At 45.9% G+C, this 13,890-nt stretch overlaps 1 long non-coding RNA gene across 1 annotated transcript; it reads right to left on the bottom strand.

The window, feature by feature from the left end:
• Positions 1-1,905: 1,905 nt before the first annotated feature.
• On the bottom strand, positions 1,906-9,867 carry LOC129823273 (uncharacterized). Its single transcript, XR_008754620.1, has 3 exons — positions 9,716-9,867; positions 3,471-3,656; positions 1,906-2,908 (listed from the first exon to the last, which is right to left on the bottom strand). It is a non-coding gene; the product is annotated as an uncharacterized LOC129823273 (long non-coding RNA).
• Between the last annotated feature and the right edge of the window lie 4,023 nt (positions 9,868-13,890).

Below are 13,890 nucleotides of genomic sequence, written 5' to 3'. Positions count from 1 at the left end.
TAGCCCACATGGTATGAACTCTGTGTTATGTAGCGTAGGCCACATGGTATGAACTCTGTGTAGCGTAGCCTAGCCCACATGGTATGAACTCTGTGTTATGTAGCCTAGCCCACATGGTATGAACTCTGTGTTATGTAGCGTAGCCTAGCCCACATGGTATGAACTCTGTGTTATGTAGCGTAGGCCACATGGTATGAACTCTGTGTAGCGTAGCCTAGCCCACATGGTATGAACTCTGTGTTATGTAGCCTAGCCCACATGGTAGGAACTCTGTGTTATGTAGCGTAGCCTAGCCCACATGGTAGGAACTCTGTGTTATGTAGCGTAGCCTAGCCCACATGGTATGAACTCTGTGTTATGTAGCGTAGGCCACATGGAATGAACTCTGTGTTATGTAGCGTAGGCCACATGGAATGAACTCTGTGTTATGTAGCGTAGGCCACATGGTATGAACTCTGTGTAGCGTAGCCTAGCCCACATGGTATGAACTCTGTGTTATGTAGCGTAGCCTAGCCCACATGGTATGAACTCTGTGTTATGTAGCGTAGGACACATGGAATGAACTCTGTGTTATGTAGCGTAGGCCACATGGAATGAACTCTGTGTTATGTAGCGTAGCCTAGCCCACATGGTAGGAACTCTGTGTTATGTAGCGTAGGCCACATGGTATGAACTCTGTGTAGCGTAGCCTAGCCCACATGGATGAACTCTGTGTTATGTAGCGTAGCCTAGCCCACATGGTATGAACTCTGTGTTATGTAGCGTAGCCTAGCCCACATGGTATGAACTCTGTGTTATGTAGCGTAGCCTCCTTCCCTCTCCTGGAGGTCAACCTCAAAGACCGGCTACAAAGAGAAGTGTGATCTGCAGTGTTGACTTTAACATACTTCCCTGCTCGCTCTCAGTGGGACCACAGACCAGGAACAATGTATCTATGTGAAGCCTTCTCAGCAGGTGGACATTGAGCAAGATCCTGGGCTTGAGGCAGCCGGGGAGGTCTGGCCTGGGGTTGACCCACACTAAAACACACAGGCCAATTCTACACTCACCACCCGACTGTCTCCCCGGCTACAACAACACCACCACACTCTGGGACGTGGTGTGGGGAGGCGTGTGTGTGTGTGTATGTGTGTGTGTGTGTGTGTGTGTGTGTGTGTGTGTGTGTGTGTGTGTGTGTGTGTGTGTGTGTGTGTGTGTGTGTGTGTGTGTGTGTGTGTGTGTGTGTGTGTGTGTGTGTGTGTGTGTGTGCGTGTGTGTGTGTGTGTAGCGGTGATGTGTGCGTGATCAGTCATGCAGTGATGTGTGCGGTAAAACGATTGTTCATTGACCTGGGTCTACATGTGAAAGTGATCGGTGCTCTTGAACTTTTGGAACCTACCCTTTTTTTTTGTTCGGGGATGAAATCTACCAAACTAGTTCCTTACCAGGCGAATCAAATGGAGTAATTCCTATGAGCATTCTACACTGAGTGTACAAAACATTAATAACAGTTTCCTCATATTGAGCTTTCCCCACCCACCCATTTGCCATCAGAATAGCCTCAATTTGTCTATTAGGTGTCGAAAGCGTTCCACAGTGATGCTGGCCCATGTTGACTCCAATGCTTCCCCCAGTTGTGTCAAGTTGACTGGATGTTCTTTGGGTGGTGGACCAGTCTTGATACACACAGGAAACTGTTGAGCTTGAAAAACTCAGCAGCTTTGCAGTTATTGACACAAACCGATACGCCTGGCACCTACTACCATACCCTTGTTCAAAGGCCAGGGGGGCGTGGTCACAGAACTTCTAATTAGCCATGAATGGCCACTTGCTGATAAGCCCCACCTACTCTGGGTGATTGATGTTCCATACTAGAACCTCATTTCTGGGCATGGAGGTAGCAGGGAGGAGAAAGGGGAGCTGGTGATGACTAGATGACTGTTTAATTTACCTAACGTTTTCATAGGAACGTTCCAGTGATGTGCAAGGACTGTTTCCAAGAGATCATTCTCTTAATGTCAAACAGAACTTACCCAGAACTTTGTTAACATGTTCTCAGAATATTATATGTAGATTTTATAGACACGTTTCATTGGAACGTTACAATAGCATTCATGTGGCCAGTTTTTTGAGGGTTGTGTCAAATGTAAGTTGAAAACATTGTATGTTAGAAGCACTGTGTGTGTTGGTGTCCCTAGCCTTGCCAACAGACAAAGAGCTGTGAATGGATCAGTGGTTCACCAATCAGGGCCCTGATGTGCTTGGCAACAGTAACAAGGGGTGGTGTGTAAAGAAACTCATTTTTTGTTTTGTTTTTGGAGCATGTTTCTTTGGGGCCATCAGGAAACGTCCTAAAAACATCTTTAGGGATTTTCCTCGGAACAAGCTGGGAGTTTGACAAAAACCTCGAGGTGAACGTGACAGAACGTCCTACGTTTTAAACGTCATTGGACGCAGGAATATTCTCGCAACGTTCCCATCACCTGTTGGAACATGGCAATCGTATTTCTGTGAGCAATGTTGATGGAATATCCTCTTAACAAACATGAATGTTCTTGCAACGTTCCCATGAAACGTGCCTAGAACTTTACATGCTGGGTAAGTTTTGTTTGACATTTAGGGAACGTTCTCCTAACTCTAATGCTCAAAACATCCAAAATAGATCATTAGGAGGTTTTTTGCTAACACACATAAACTGTTCCCATAACAAACGGAACACTGGACAATCAAACATTAGGGAAACATTACGGGTAACATTACAAAAGTGTTCTCTCACCATTGAATTGTTAGCTGGGCCTTTTGTGATAGTAAATTCATCAGTTAGATAAAGATTAGATTAGATAGATTCCTTCATAACTCCAGTGAGATGAAAACAGCAGTCATATTTTCACTTCAGCAGTGCATGGCCAGACAAACCAATTCTCGGGCCCTGGGAATAGAAAAAACATTTTAAAGACCCACATCTTGGCGTCGGCGATAAAATGTGGCAATTGTCTAGCTAATTTCCTGCAATTCTACACATTTGATCATGCATGGGGCAGAAATATGTTTTGTTGTTGCAGCTTTAAAGCTAATATCTTGCAATTTTACAAATTACACGTGACCATTAAGTCGCAGGTAACTAGGCTTCTCCAAAACTGCGCTCTGATGCCGCTACCAAACTTGCTAACAGCCAGTCGTTAATGGTTTGGTACTCAACGCTCTATTGCCCCTCTGACATCAATTCAAATGCAATCAAAAAATCAAATCCAACACTTCATGAGAGCCCTGACATTTAGAGTTTGAGCGGAATAGGCAGCGAGCAGCGAGAGCCAGCTGCTCATAGCTGGTTGACGCATGGAGATGCACGGAGATCCTATAAGCCCACGTTGTGCTACATTTCATTAGGCTATGCTATGCAATTGTGGGCTAGGCTATATACTATATTTATTTCACAACTTTCATAACATGAAGCACATTACTTTTCTTTTTCAATCGGAGATCGCGCATACCTGGCTGGCATGACATTGAACTGCGCCCTCCATCGTCCTCCATCGTCCTCCATCGTCCTCCATTGTCCTCCATCGTGCTCCATCGTCCTCCATTGTCCTCCATCGTCCTCCATCGTCCTCCATCGTCCTCCATCGTCCTCCATCGTCCTCCATCGTCCTCCATCGTCCTCCATTGTCCTCCATTGTCTATTGAAAAGCAGATGGATGACATGTCTTTTCCCCACGCCCGCTGTTCCGACAGGTGCATAATAATAGTCCATTCTAAATAAAAAATGATTCCACAAATATATTATTTAGTATATGTAAAGACCAGATTAAATTGAGAATAGTCTGATGGGTGACAATATTATCAAGTGCTTGTCAAATTGTGAATGAGAGACTGATGAAGTGTGTTCAGCCTGCACAAAAAAACAAAGCAGAGCTCATGACTTTCATGCAACTCTTTCCAAATCATCATTAGAGTCACATCAGGCAGCCTTAGAATGTATTAAAAATCAAGACAGATAGCCCAAAATGTGTATTACCACTAAAGTTATATAAATAACTCTAAATGAAGCATACAGTGTATTCAGAAAGTATTCAGACCCTTGACTTTTCCACATTTCGTTACGTGCCTTATTCTAAAATGGATACCCCACAATGACAAAGCGAAAACAGGTTTAAAGATTTTTTTTGCATATGTATTATAAATAAGATACAAAATACCTTCTTCACAAGTATTCAGATCCTTTACTCAGTACTTTGTTGAAGCACCTTTAGCAGTGATTACTGCCTCGAGTCTTCTTGGTATGATGCGACAAACTTGGCACACCTGAATCTGTCACACCCTGGTCTGTTTCACCTGTCCTTGTGATTGTCTCCACCCCCTCCAGGTTTCGCTTATTTTCCCCAGTGTATTTATCCCTGTGTTTCCCTGTGTTTCCTGTCTCTCTGTGCCAGTTCGTCTTGTACGTTTTCAAGTCAACCAGAGTTTTTCCCGTTCTCCTGCTTTTTGTATTTCTCCTATTTCTAGTCCTCCCGGTTTTGACCCTTGCCTGTTTCTGGACTTTGTACCCACCTGCCTGACCATTCTGCCTGTCTTGACCACGAGCCTGTCTGCCACCCTGTACCTCCTGGACTCTGATCTGGTTTTGACCTTTTGCCTGTCCACGACCATTCTTTTGCCTACTCCTTTTGGATTATTAAACATTGTAAGACTCCAACCATCTGCATCTGGCTCTCGCCTTGTGTCATGATAGTATCATTCTCTGCAGATCCTCTCAAGCTTTGTCAGGTTGGATGGGGAGTATCGCTGCACAGCTATTTTCAGGTCTCTCTAGAGATGTTGGATCAAAAAAACTATTGAATCAGTTTTAGCTATAACGTAAAACAAAAAGTGGAAAAAAGTCTTAATAAACTGTAAAGGAGGACCTGTTTCTGTGTTAACACAGAAGAGCCACACATTTCCTTGGAAATCATTAGGAGAAAACATACTTTCCATTTAACTCAGATGTGTTAAATTGTATTCTTCATACTATAACATTTAACAAAATAAGCAAATCTTGTCTGCTAAATGAACTAGTGTACCCCACAGTCATATGGCATAGCCAGATCAGGACCTAACATAAGGACAACTCAGAGTATGCTATTCTGTTCTTCTGAAGTAGACTACATTTTCTTCATATTATGTATCTTTAGACCTGTCTAAAATACATAATGGATGTATTGTGATGGTGTTGGCTATATTAAATGTATTTATTCAATGTTTTAAAATATAGATGTTCTAAAAGTCTGCATCAGAGGCTTTAAAACGATGCGTGGAAGCCCTGAGATGCTAAATGTGATTATGTTAATTAACGTGAGACCAGCAGTTATTATTTGCATGACAGTTACTGGCTGAAAAAATGTCATGAAAGCCAAACAAGTTGAGGGATGGGCCTGGAGATTTAATCAAGTTCATAGACAGAGCTCAAATGATCTCAAACTCTCAAATTCATAGACAGAGGACGGATGCAAGGACTGACCAACAATGCTAAAATAAATTATAGTAAAAAAATAATATTTTGAGGCTATTCAGTGTGTGTTTACACCTTCATTGTTAACAAACATTGGAGTAAAACAAGTTTATATTCTGTGTTCTGATGGGGTACGACGGTTGAAGTAATCTCACGGGGCATTTATAGATACCAATATCCCTGTGAGCTTCCCAGGCCCATTACTTGTTAGTGGTGCAAGAGTCTCCACTTTAAATCTTTGACACACTTACTCTTATTATGATTTGGAATGCCACTTCTCTTACACCGTTTGAAAAACGGCATTGGAACTTTAAAACGTGAAGATCGGCCAGTGTGAACCCGTGTGCATACAACTGCATGACATATGTCAAACTTCTCTAAACTTGTCACGATCGTGTGGCGGATTGACGGACCAAAACGCAGCATTTGGAAAATAAGCCATCTTCTTTTATTTTAAAGATGACGAAAAATAAACACGAAACACTTAATACAAACTAACAAAACAACAAACGATCGTGAAGCTAATAAACGTCGTGCACATACAACAGGCTACAAACGTATCACATAGACAACTACTCACAACCAATGAGAGCCTATGGCTACCCTAAATAAGGCTCCCAATCAGAGACAACCGAAATCAGCTGTCTCTAATTGGGAACTCATTCAGGTAACCATAGACTCTCCTAGACAACTAAACATACATAGACAACACTAGACACATGTACTCCACACAAACCCATATACTATACCCAACAACCCCTTTACCATAAAAACACCCAAAACCAACAAAACACAAACATTCCCCATGTCACACCCTGACCTAACTAAAATAATAAAGAAAACAAAGAATACTAAGGCCAGGGCGTGACATAACCCCCCCCTTAAGGTGCGAACTCCGGGCGCACCATTACACAGTCTAGGGGAGGGTCTGGGTGGGCTTCCATCCACGGTGGCGGCTCCGGCTCTGGTTGTGGTCCCCACGTCACCACAGTCCCTAACCACCTCCTAGGCTTCCTCCAAATGACCCCCCTCCACATTAACCCCATTGCATTAAGGGGCAGTTCCGGACTAAGGGGCAGCTCCGGACTAAGGGGCAGTACCAGGGCAAGGGGCAGTACCAGGGTCAGGGGCAGCACCAGGGTAAGGGGCAGCACCAGGGTAAGGGGCAGCACCAGGGTAAGGGGCAGCTCCGGACTGAGGAATGGCAGCTCCGGACTGAGGAATGGCAGCTCCGGACTGAGGAATGGCAGCTCCGGACTGAGGAATGGCAGCTCCGGACTGAGGGACTGCAGCTCCGGACTGAGGGACTGCAGCTCCGGACTGAGGGACGGCCCATGGCTGGCTGACAGATCTGGCTGCTCATGGCTGGCTAACGGATCTGGCTGCTCATGGCTGGCTGACGGATCTGGCTGCTCATGGCTGGCTGACGGATCTGGCTGCTCATGGCTGGCTGACGGATCTGGCTGCTCATGGCTGGCTGACGGATCTGGCTGCTCATGGCTGGCTGACGGATCTGGCTGCTCATGGCTGGCTGACGGATCTGGCTGCTCATGGCTGGCTGACGGATCTGGCTGCTCATGGCTGGCTGACGGATCTGGCTGCTCATGGCTGGCTGACGGATCTGGCTGCTCATGGCTAGCTGACGGATCTGGCTGCTCATGGCTAGCTGACGGATCTGGCTGCTCATGGCTAACTGACGGATCTGGCTGCTCATGGCTGGCTGACGGATCTGGCTGCTCATGGCTGGCTGACGGATCTGGCTGCTCATGGCTGGCTGACGGATCTGGCTGCTCATGGCTGGCTGACGGATCTGGCTGCTCATGGCTGGCTGACGGATCTGGCTGCTCATGGCTAGCTGACGGATCTGGCTGCTCATGGCTAACTGACGGATCTGGCTGCTCATGGCTAACTGACGGATCTGGCTGCTCATGGCTAACTGACGGATCTGGCTGCTCATGGCTGGCTGACGGATCTGGCAGCTCATGGCTGGCTGACGGATCTGGCAGCTCATGGCTGGCTGACGGATCTGGCTGCTCATGGCTGGCTGACGGATCTGGCTGCTCATGGCTGGCTGACTGATCTGGCTGCTCCTGTCTGATTGGCGGCTCTGGCAGATCCTGTCTTGTTGGCGGCTCTGGCAGATCCTGTCTGGTTGGCGGCTCTGGCAGATCCTGTCTGACGGACGGCTCTAGCGGCTCCTGTCTGGCTGGCGGCTCTAGCGGCTCCTGTCTGGCGGACGGCTCAGTGGGCTCATGGCAGACGGGCGGCTTTGCAGGCTCATGGCAGACGGGCGGCTTTGCAGGCTCATTGCAGACGGATGGCTCAGATGGCGCTGGGGAGACAGATGGCTCAGATGGCGCTGGGGAGACGGATGGCTCAGATGGCGCTTGGCAGACGGGCAGTTCAGTCATCGCTGTGCAGACGGCAGACTCCTGCCGGCTGAGGCGCACTGTAGGCCTGGTGCGTGGTGCCGGGACTGGTAGCACCGGGCTGGGGACACGCATCTCAGGGCTAGTGCGGGGAGCAGCAACAGGACGCACAGGACTCTGGGGACACACAGGAGGCTTGGTGCGTGGTTTAGACACTGGTGGTAAAGGGCTGGAGACACGCACCATATAGCTAGTGCGTGGAGGAGGCACTGGTGGTACTGGGTTGGGGCGGGGAGGTGGCGCCGGAAATACCGGACCGTGCAGGCGTACTGGCTCCCTTGAACGCCGAGCCTGCCCAACCTTACCTGGTTGTATGCTCCCCGTCGCCTGACCAGTGCGGGGAGGTGGAATAACCCGCACCGGCCTATGTAGGCGAACCGGGGACACCATGCGTAAGGCTGGTGCCATGTACGCCGGCCCGAGGAGACGCACTGGTGACCAGATGCGTTGGGCCGGCTTCATGACATACGCTCAGTCTAGCTCAGTCTAGACGCTCAGTCTAGCCCGGCCGATACGTGGAGCTGAAATGTACCGAACCGGGCTATGCACGCATACAGGAGACACCGTGCGCTCTACTGCGTAACACGGTGTCTGCCCGTACTCTCGCTCTCCACGGTAAGTACAGGGAGTAGGCGCAGGTTTCCTACCTGACTTCGCCACAGTCCCTTTAAGGCCCCCCCCAAGAAATTTTTGGGTTGTACTCACGGGTTTCCAGCCTTGTCTCCGTGCTGCCTCCTCATATCGCCTCCTCTCGGCTTTAGCTGCCTCCAGCTCTTCACGAGGACGGCGATATTCTCCCGGTTGTGCCCACGGCCCCTTACCATCCAGTATCTCCTCCCATGTCCACGAATCCTGTGTAGGTGGGTCCTGTTGCCGCTTTCCATGCCGCTTGGTCCTGTAATGGTGAGTAGTTCTGTCACGATCGTGTGGCGGATTGACGGACCAAAACGCAGCATTTGGAAAATAAGCCATCTTCTTTTATTTTAAAGATGACGAAAAATAAACACTTAATACAAACTAACAAAACAACAAACGATCGTGAAGCTAATAAACGTCGTGCACATACAACAGGCTACAAACGTATCACATAGACAACTACTCACAACCAATGAGAGCCTATGGCTACCCTAAATAAGGCTCCCAATCAGAGACAACCGAAATCAGCTGTCTCTAATTGGGAACTCATTCAGGTAACCATAGACTCTCCTAGACAACTAAACATACATAGACAACACTAGACACATGTACTCCACACAAACCCATGTACTATACCCAACAACCCCTTTACCATAAAAACACCCAAAACCAACAAAACACAAACATTCCCCATGTCACACCCTGACCTAACTAAAATAATAAAGAAAACAAAGAATACTAAGGCCAGGGCGTGACAAAACTCATTTATTCAGTTTCAACATTCGACAGGTCCCACTGTGACGTCATCAACTCCCAGAATTCAAAACATTCCGTTCACTGTGAACAACGTTTTGACACAAATCAGCTAATTTGACCACTTTCCCAACACGTTGGACAAAAAGATAAAGCATTTGAAAATCTTTCTCTCATATTCAACTGCATCGACTGCATTTACGTCTCAACCTTAACTAACAAAAGAAATGTAGACCACTTTCCCCAGCATGTAAGACTAAAACGTAGACGGTAAAACATACTTTTTTGCTATTCAAATTGGAAATAAGAACATTATTCTATTCTACCAATCCAAACCTGAATTTAGAGTGACGGACAAGTAGCTAGCTAACGTCAGCTAATAGCTTGTCTCGTTACTGAGCAGCCCAAATAGAGCCGTTCTATGAATACTCACTCACACAGAGGAGCACATGGCGCAGTGCACGATGAGGAGGGTGAAGAGGGAGATTGAATTTAGAACAATAGTGTAATGATGATGAAGAACTGTGAACACCAAGAAAAGCAGCTGCAAGGAGGCAGCCAAGGCAACAACGCAATGCCCTCCTTCTCAGGATCCTGCCCTGCGCTCTAAATAACTCAACTGGCTGGTTGGCCTGTCTGTAAAGAGAAGGGCGGGCTGTATGTTTATCCTGCTGTTCTGATTGGAAAATAGTGAAGCTGTCTGTTCACTCAGTTCCTATTTCACCTGATCACTTCTCATCGCATGTTTGGGTGTGATCATTGAGACTGCTTCTGCCTCCTGTTATTGGCTGGTACTATGTTACGTCACATGGCAAGGATGTTTGATTTTAAGCTATGATATGTAACAAGCGGGGAGAGTGTAGGGAATGAACTCTGATGCGTTTTCTGACCGAATGTCAAGTTTTGAGGACAAGACACACAGACACAGTCACACACACCTCTGCATGCTACAGGTAGTCTTACACTGTCCTACACCTCCACGTGCTGCAGGGAGAGTCTTTAACTAACACTATACTCTGTCCTATACTAAAGTGATAAGGACTCTGTTCTCTACTAAAGTGTTAAAGACTCTGTCCACTACTAAAGTTTTAAAGACTCTGTCCTCTACTAAAGTGATAAGGACTCTGCCATGATGTGACTATCATTTCTGTGATGACTGTTATTTATCGAATAAAGACCTATTATGTTTAATTGTTATTAGATTAAATTAATCATGTAAACAATTAATTAATTAGGAATTTGGGGCACCGCGGGAACAGTTGTTCACCGAGTTACTGTTTCCTGACTAAAACTCTAGAGATTATCTAAATATCTCTTACATCAATAACAGTCAATGATTCATTATTACCTCATCAATAACAGTCAATTGTTAATTATTACCTCATCAACAACAGCCATAGGGCCCAAGTAGGTAATCAGGTTGGGATACATATTCAACAGAATAATTTGTTTGAATGGTGACAGCTCTCACATTCTTGTTTCAGTGAATAGGCCAAAGTAAGCTAAACGAGCATAAAACAGTAGGCTTGTGGGTGTTCATTCCGAGCTTGTTTGACAGTGTTCGCCAGACAACAATCGTGTTTGCAAGTCGCAATCCAAGTGCTAAACTCTGGCTCTGAGGATCGATGGTCCTAGTGCTAAACTCTGGCTCTGAGGATCGATGTGCTAAACTCTGGCTCTGAGGATCGATGGTCCCAGTGCTAAACTCTGGCTCTGAGGATCGATGGTCCCAGTACTAAACTCTGGCTCTGAGGATCGATGGTCCTAGTGCTAAACTCTGGCTCTGAGGATCGATGTGCTAAACTCTGGCTCTGAGGATCGATGTGCTAAACTCTGGCTCTGAGGATCGATGGTCTCAGTGCTAAACTCTGGCTCTGAGGATCGATGTGCTAAACTCTGGCTCTGAGGATCGATGTGCTAAACTCTGGCTCTGAGGATCGATGGTCCCAGTACTAAACTCTGGCTCTGAGGATCGATGGTCCCAGTACTAAACTCTGGCTCTGAGGATGGATGGTCCCAGTACTAAACTCTGGCTCTGAGGATCGATGGTCCTAGTGCTAAACTCTGGCTCTGAGGATCGATGGTCCCAGTACTAAACTCTGGCTCTGAGGATCGATGGTCCTAGTGCTAAACTCTGGCTCTGAGGATCGATGGTCTCAGTGCTAAACTCTGGCTCTGAGGATCGATGGTCCTAGTGCTAAACTCTGGCTCTGAGGATCGATGGTCCTAGTGCTAAACTCTGGCTCTGAGGATCGATGTGCTAAACTCTGGTTCTGAGGATCGATGGTCCTAGTGCTAAACTCTGGCTCTGAGGATCGATTTGCTAAACTCTGGCTCTAAGGATCGATGGTCTCAGTGCTAAACTCTGGCTCTGAGGATCGATGGTCCCAGTGCTAAACTCTGCCTCTGAGGATCGATGGTCCTAGTGCTAAACTCTGCCTCTGAGGATCGATGGTCCTAGTGCTAAACTCTGGCTCTGAGGATCGATGGTCCTAGTGCTAAACTCTGGCTCTGAGGATCGATGTGCTAAACTCTGGCTCTGAGGATCGATGGTCCTAGTGCTAAACTCTGGCTCTGAGGATCGATGGTCCTAGTGCTAAACTCTGGCTCTGAGGATCGATGGTCCTAGTGCTAAACTCTGGCTCTGAGGATCGATGGTCCCAGTGCTAAGCAGTTTTTTCTTCTTCTGTCTTAACCCTATACCTTTTACATTAACCAGTCGGAAATAACGTCTAAACTTAATTGTCGAAGTTATTACTGTTATCCTCTCCCTGGACACATGTCAGATACTGAAGTGAGACTGTGAGATCTTATTGATGTGTATATGTGCACACGAGTCTGCTTATATGTGTATATCAGAACCACATTCAGACGACTGCATTCTTCTGCAGCCTTATTAAAACCTCTTAGCGCACAGATCCCGTTAACGGGATCAAAATCGACAACGTCCGGTGAAGCTGGAACGCGGCAAATTCAAATTACAAAATTGTAATATTAAACATTCATGATCATACAATTGTCCTAAATCATTTAAAAGCTTAATTTATCCAGCCGCGTTGTCAGATTTCAAAAAAAGTCTTTGCAGCGAAATTATCGGAGGACAGCGCCCCACACCAAAATATTTTTCCAAACCTTCGCAGGCATAACAAAAGTAACAAATAGCAATAAAATAAATCACTTACCTTTGATAATCTTCCTCGGTTTGCAATCCCAAGGGTCCCAGCTACACAACAAACGGTCGTTTTGTTCGATAAAGTCCTTCTTTATATCCCAAAAATGACCGTTTAGTTGGCGCGCTTGATTCAGTAATCCACTCCTTCAACAATGCATACAAATGAATCCAAAAAGTTACAGTCCAAACAAGTCAAATGATGTTTCTAATTAATCCTCAGGTACTCTAATATCTAAATAAATGATAACTTTAAGACGGAGAATAGTATGCTCAACAGGGAAGATAAATAACGAAGAGCGCGCACCTCATTCACTCGCCAACAAGACGACTTTTCTAATGAGAGACACCTTGGAAAAACTACAACTACTCGGTCATGTTTCAAATAACAAGCCTGAAACCCTTTCTAAAGACTGTTGACATCTAGTGGACGCCATAGGAACTGCAATCTGGGAGCTATTTATTTGTTTATCCCATAGACAAGCATTGAAATGGACTGTGACCTCAAGAAAACATTTTCCAGATGGATTCTCCTCGCGTTTTCACCTGCCATATCAGTTCTGTTATAGTAACTTCAGAGTGTTGTCCATCCAATGCTACTAATACTATGCATATCCTAGCTTCTGAACCTGAGTAACAGGCAGTTTACTTTGGGCACGCCATTCATCCGCCCCCTAGCCCTAAGAGAACCTTACTAGGGACTATGATCATGGAGCTACCATCAGAACATTATACTACTTATCCTCATTATCACAGAACTTACCCTCATTATCACAGAACGTATACTCATTAGCACAGAACGTATCCTCATTAGCACAGAACGTATCCTCATAATCACAGAACTTATCCTCATTATCACAGAACGTATAGTCATTAGCACAGAACTTATCCTCATTATCACAGAACGTATACTCATTAGCACAGAACTTATCCTCATTATCACAGAACGTATAGTCATTAGCACAGAACTTATCCTCATTATCACAGAATAGGCTGGGAAAAAATCATCAAGATCTGAACTTGAAACACAACTATTTCCCTAATAGAGCTTGAGTACCACTTATCAATCTGTACAGAGCTCACAGAGTGTGTGTGTGTGTGTGTGTGTGAGGGGGGGGGGGGGTTCCATCTGAAATCCATTTGAAAGTGTGGTGTGTATCAGAGCTTTGTAAGTATGATGTGTGTATCAAAGTGTGTGTGTGTGTGTGTGTGTGTGTGTGTGTGTGTGTGTGTATCAAAAATAAAAATAATAACTGAAGGACAAAGAAGATCAGAGAATAGAGCTCTACTTGAGATTCTCTGTTTCATCAATACTGAACTGGAAGAGAAAGGGACACACACACACACACACACACACACACACACACACACACACACACACACACACACACACACACACACACACACACACACAGATAACGACTAACACACACACACAC

The sequence above is a fragment of the Salvelinus fontinalis genome, chromosome 25, assembly GCF_029448725.1.
Source record: "Salvelinus fontinalis isolate EN_2023a chromosome 25, ASM2944872v1, whole genome shotgun sequence".
Lineage (NCBI taxonomy): Eukaryota > Metazoa > Chordata > Actinopteri > Salmoniformes > Salmonidae > Salvelinus > Salvelinus fontinalis.
Note: the sequence above shows the minus strand (reverse complement) of the source record. Positions and strands in the feature narration are given on the sequence as shown.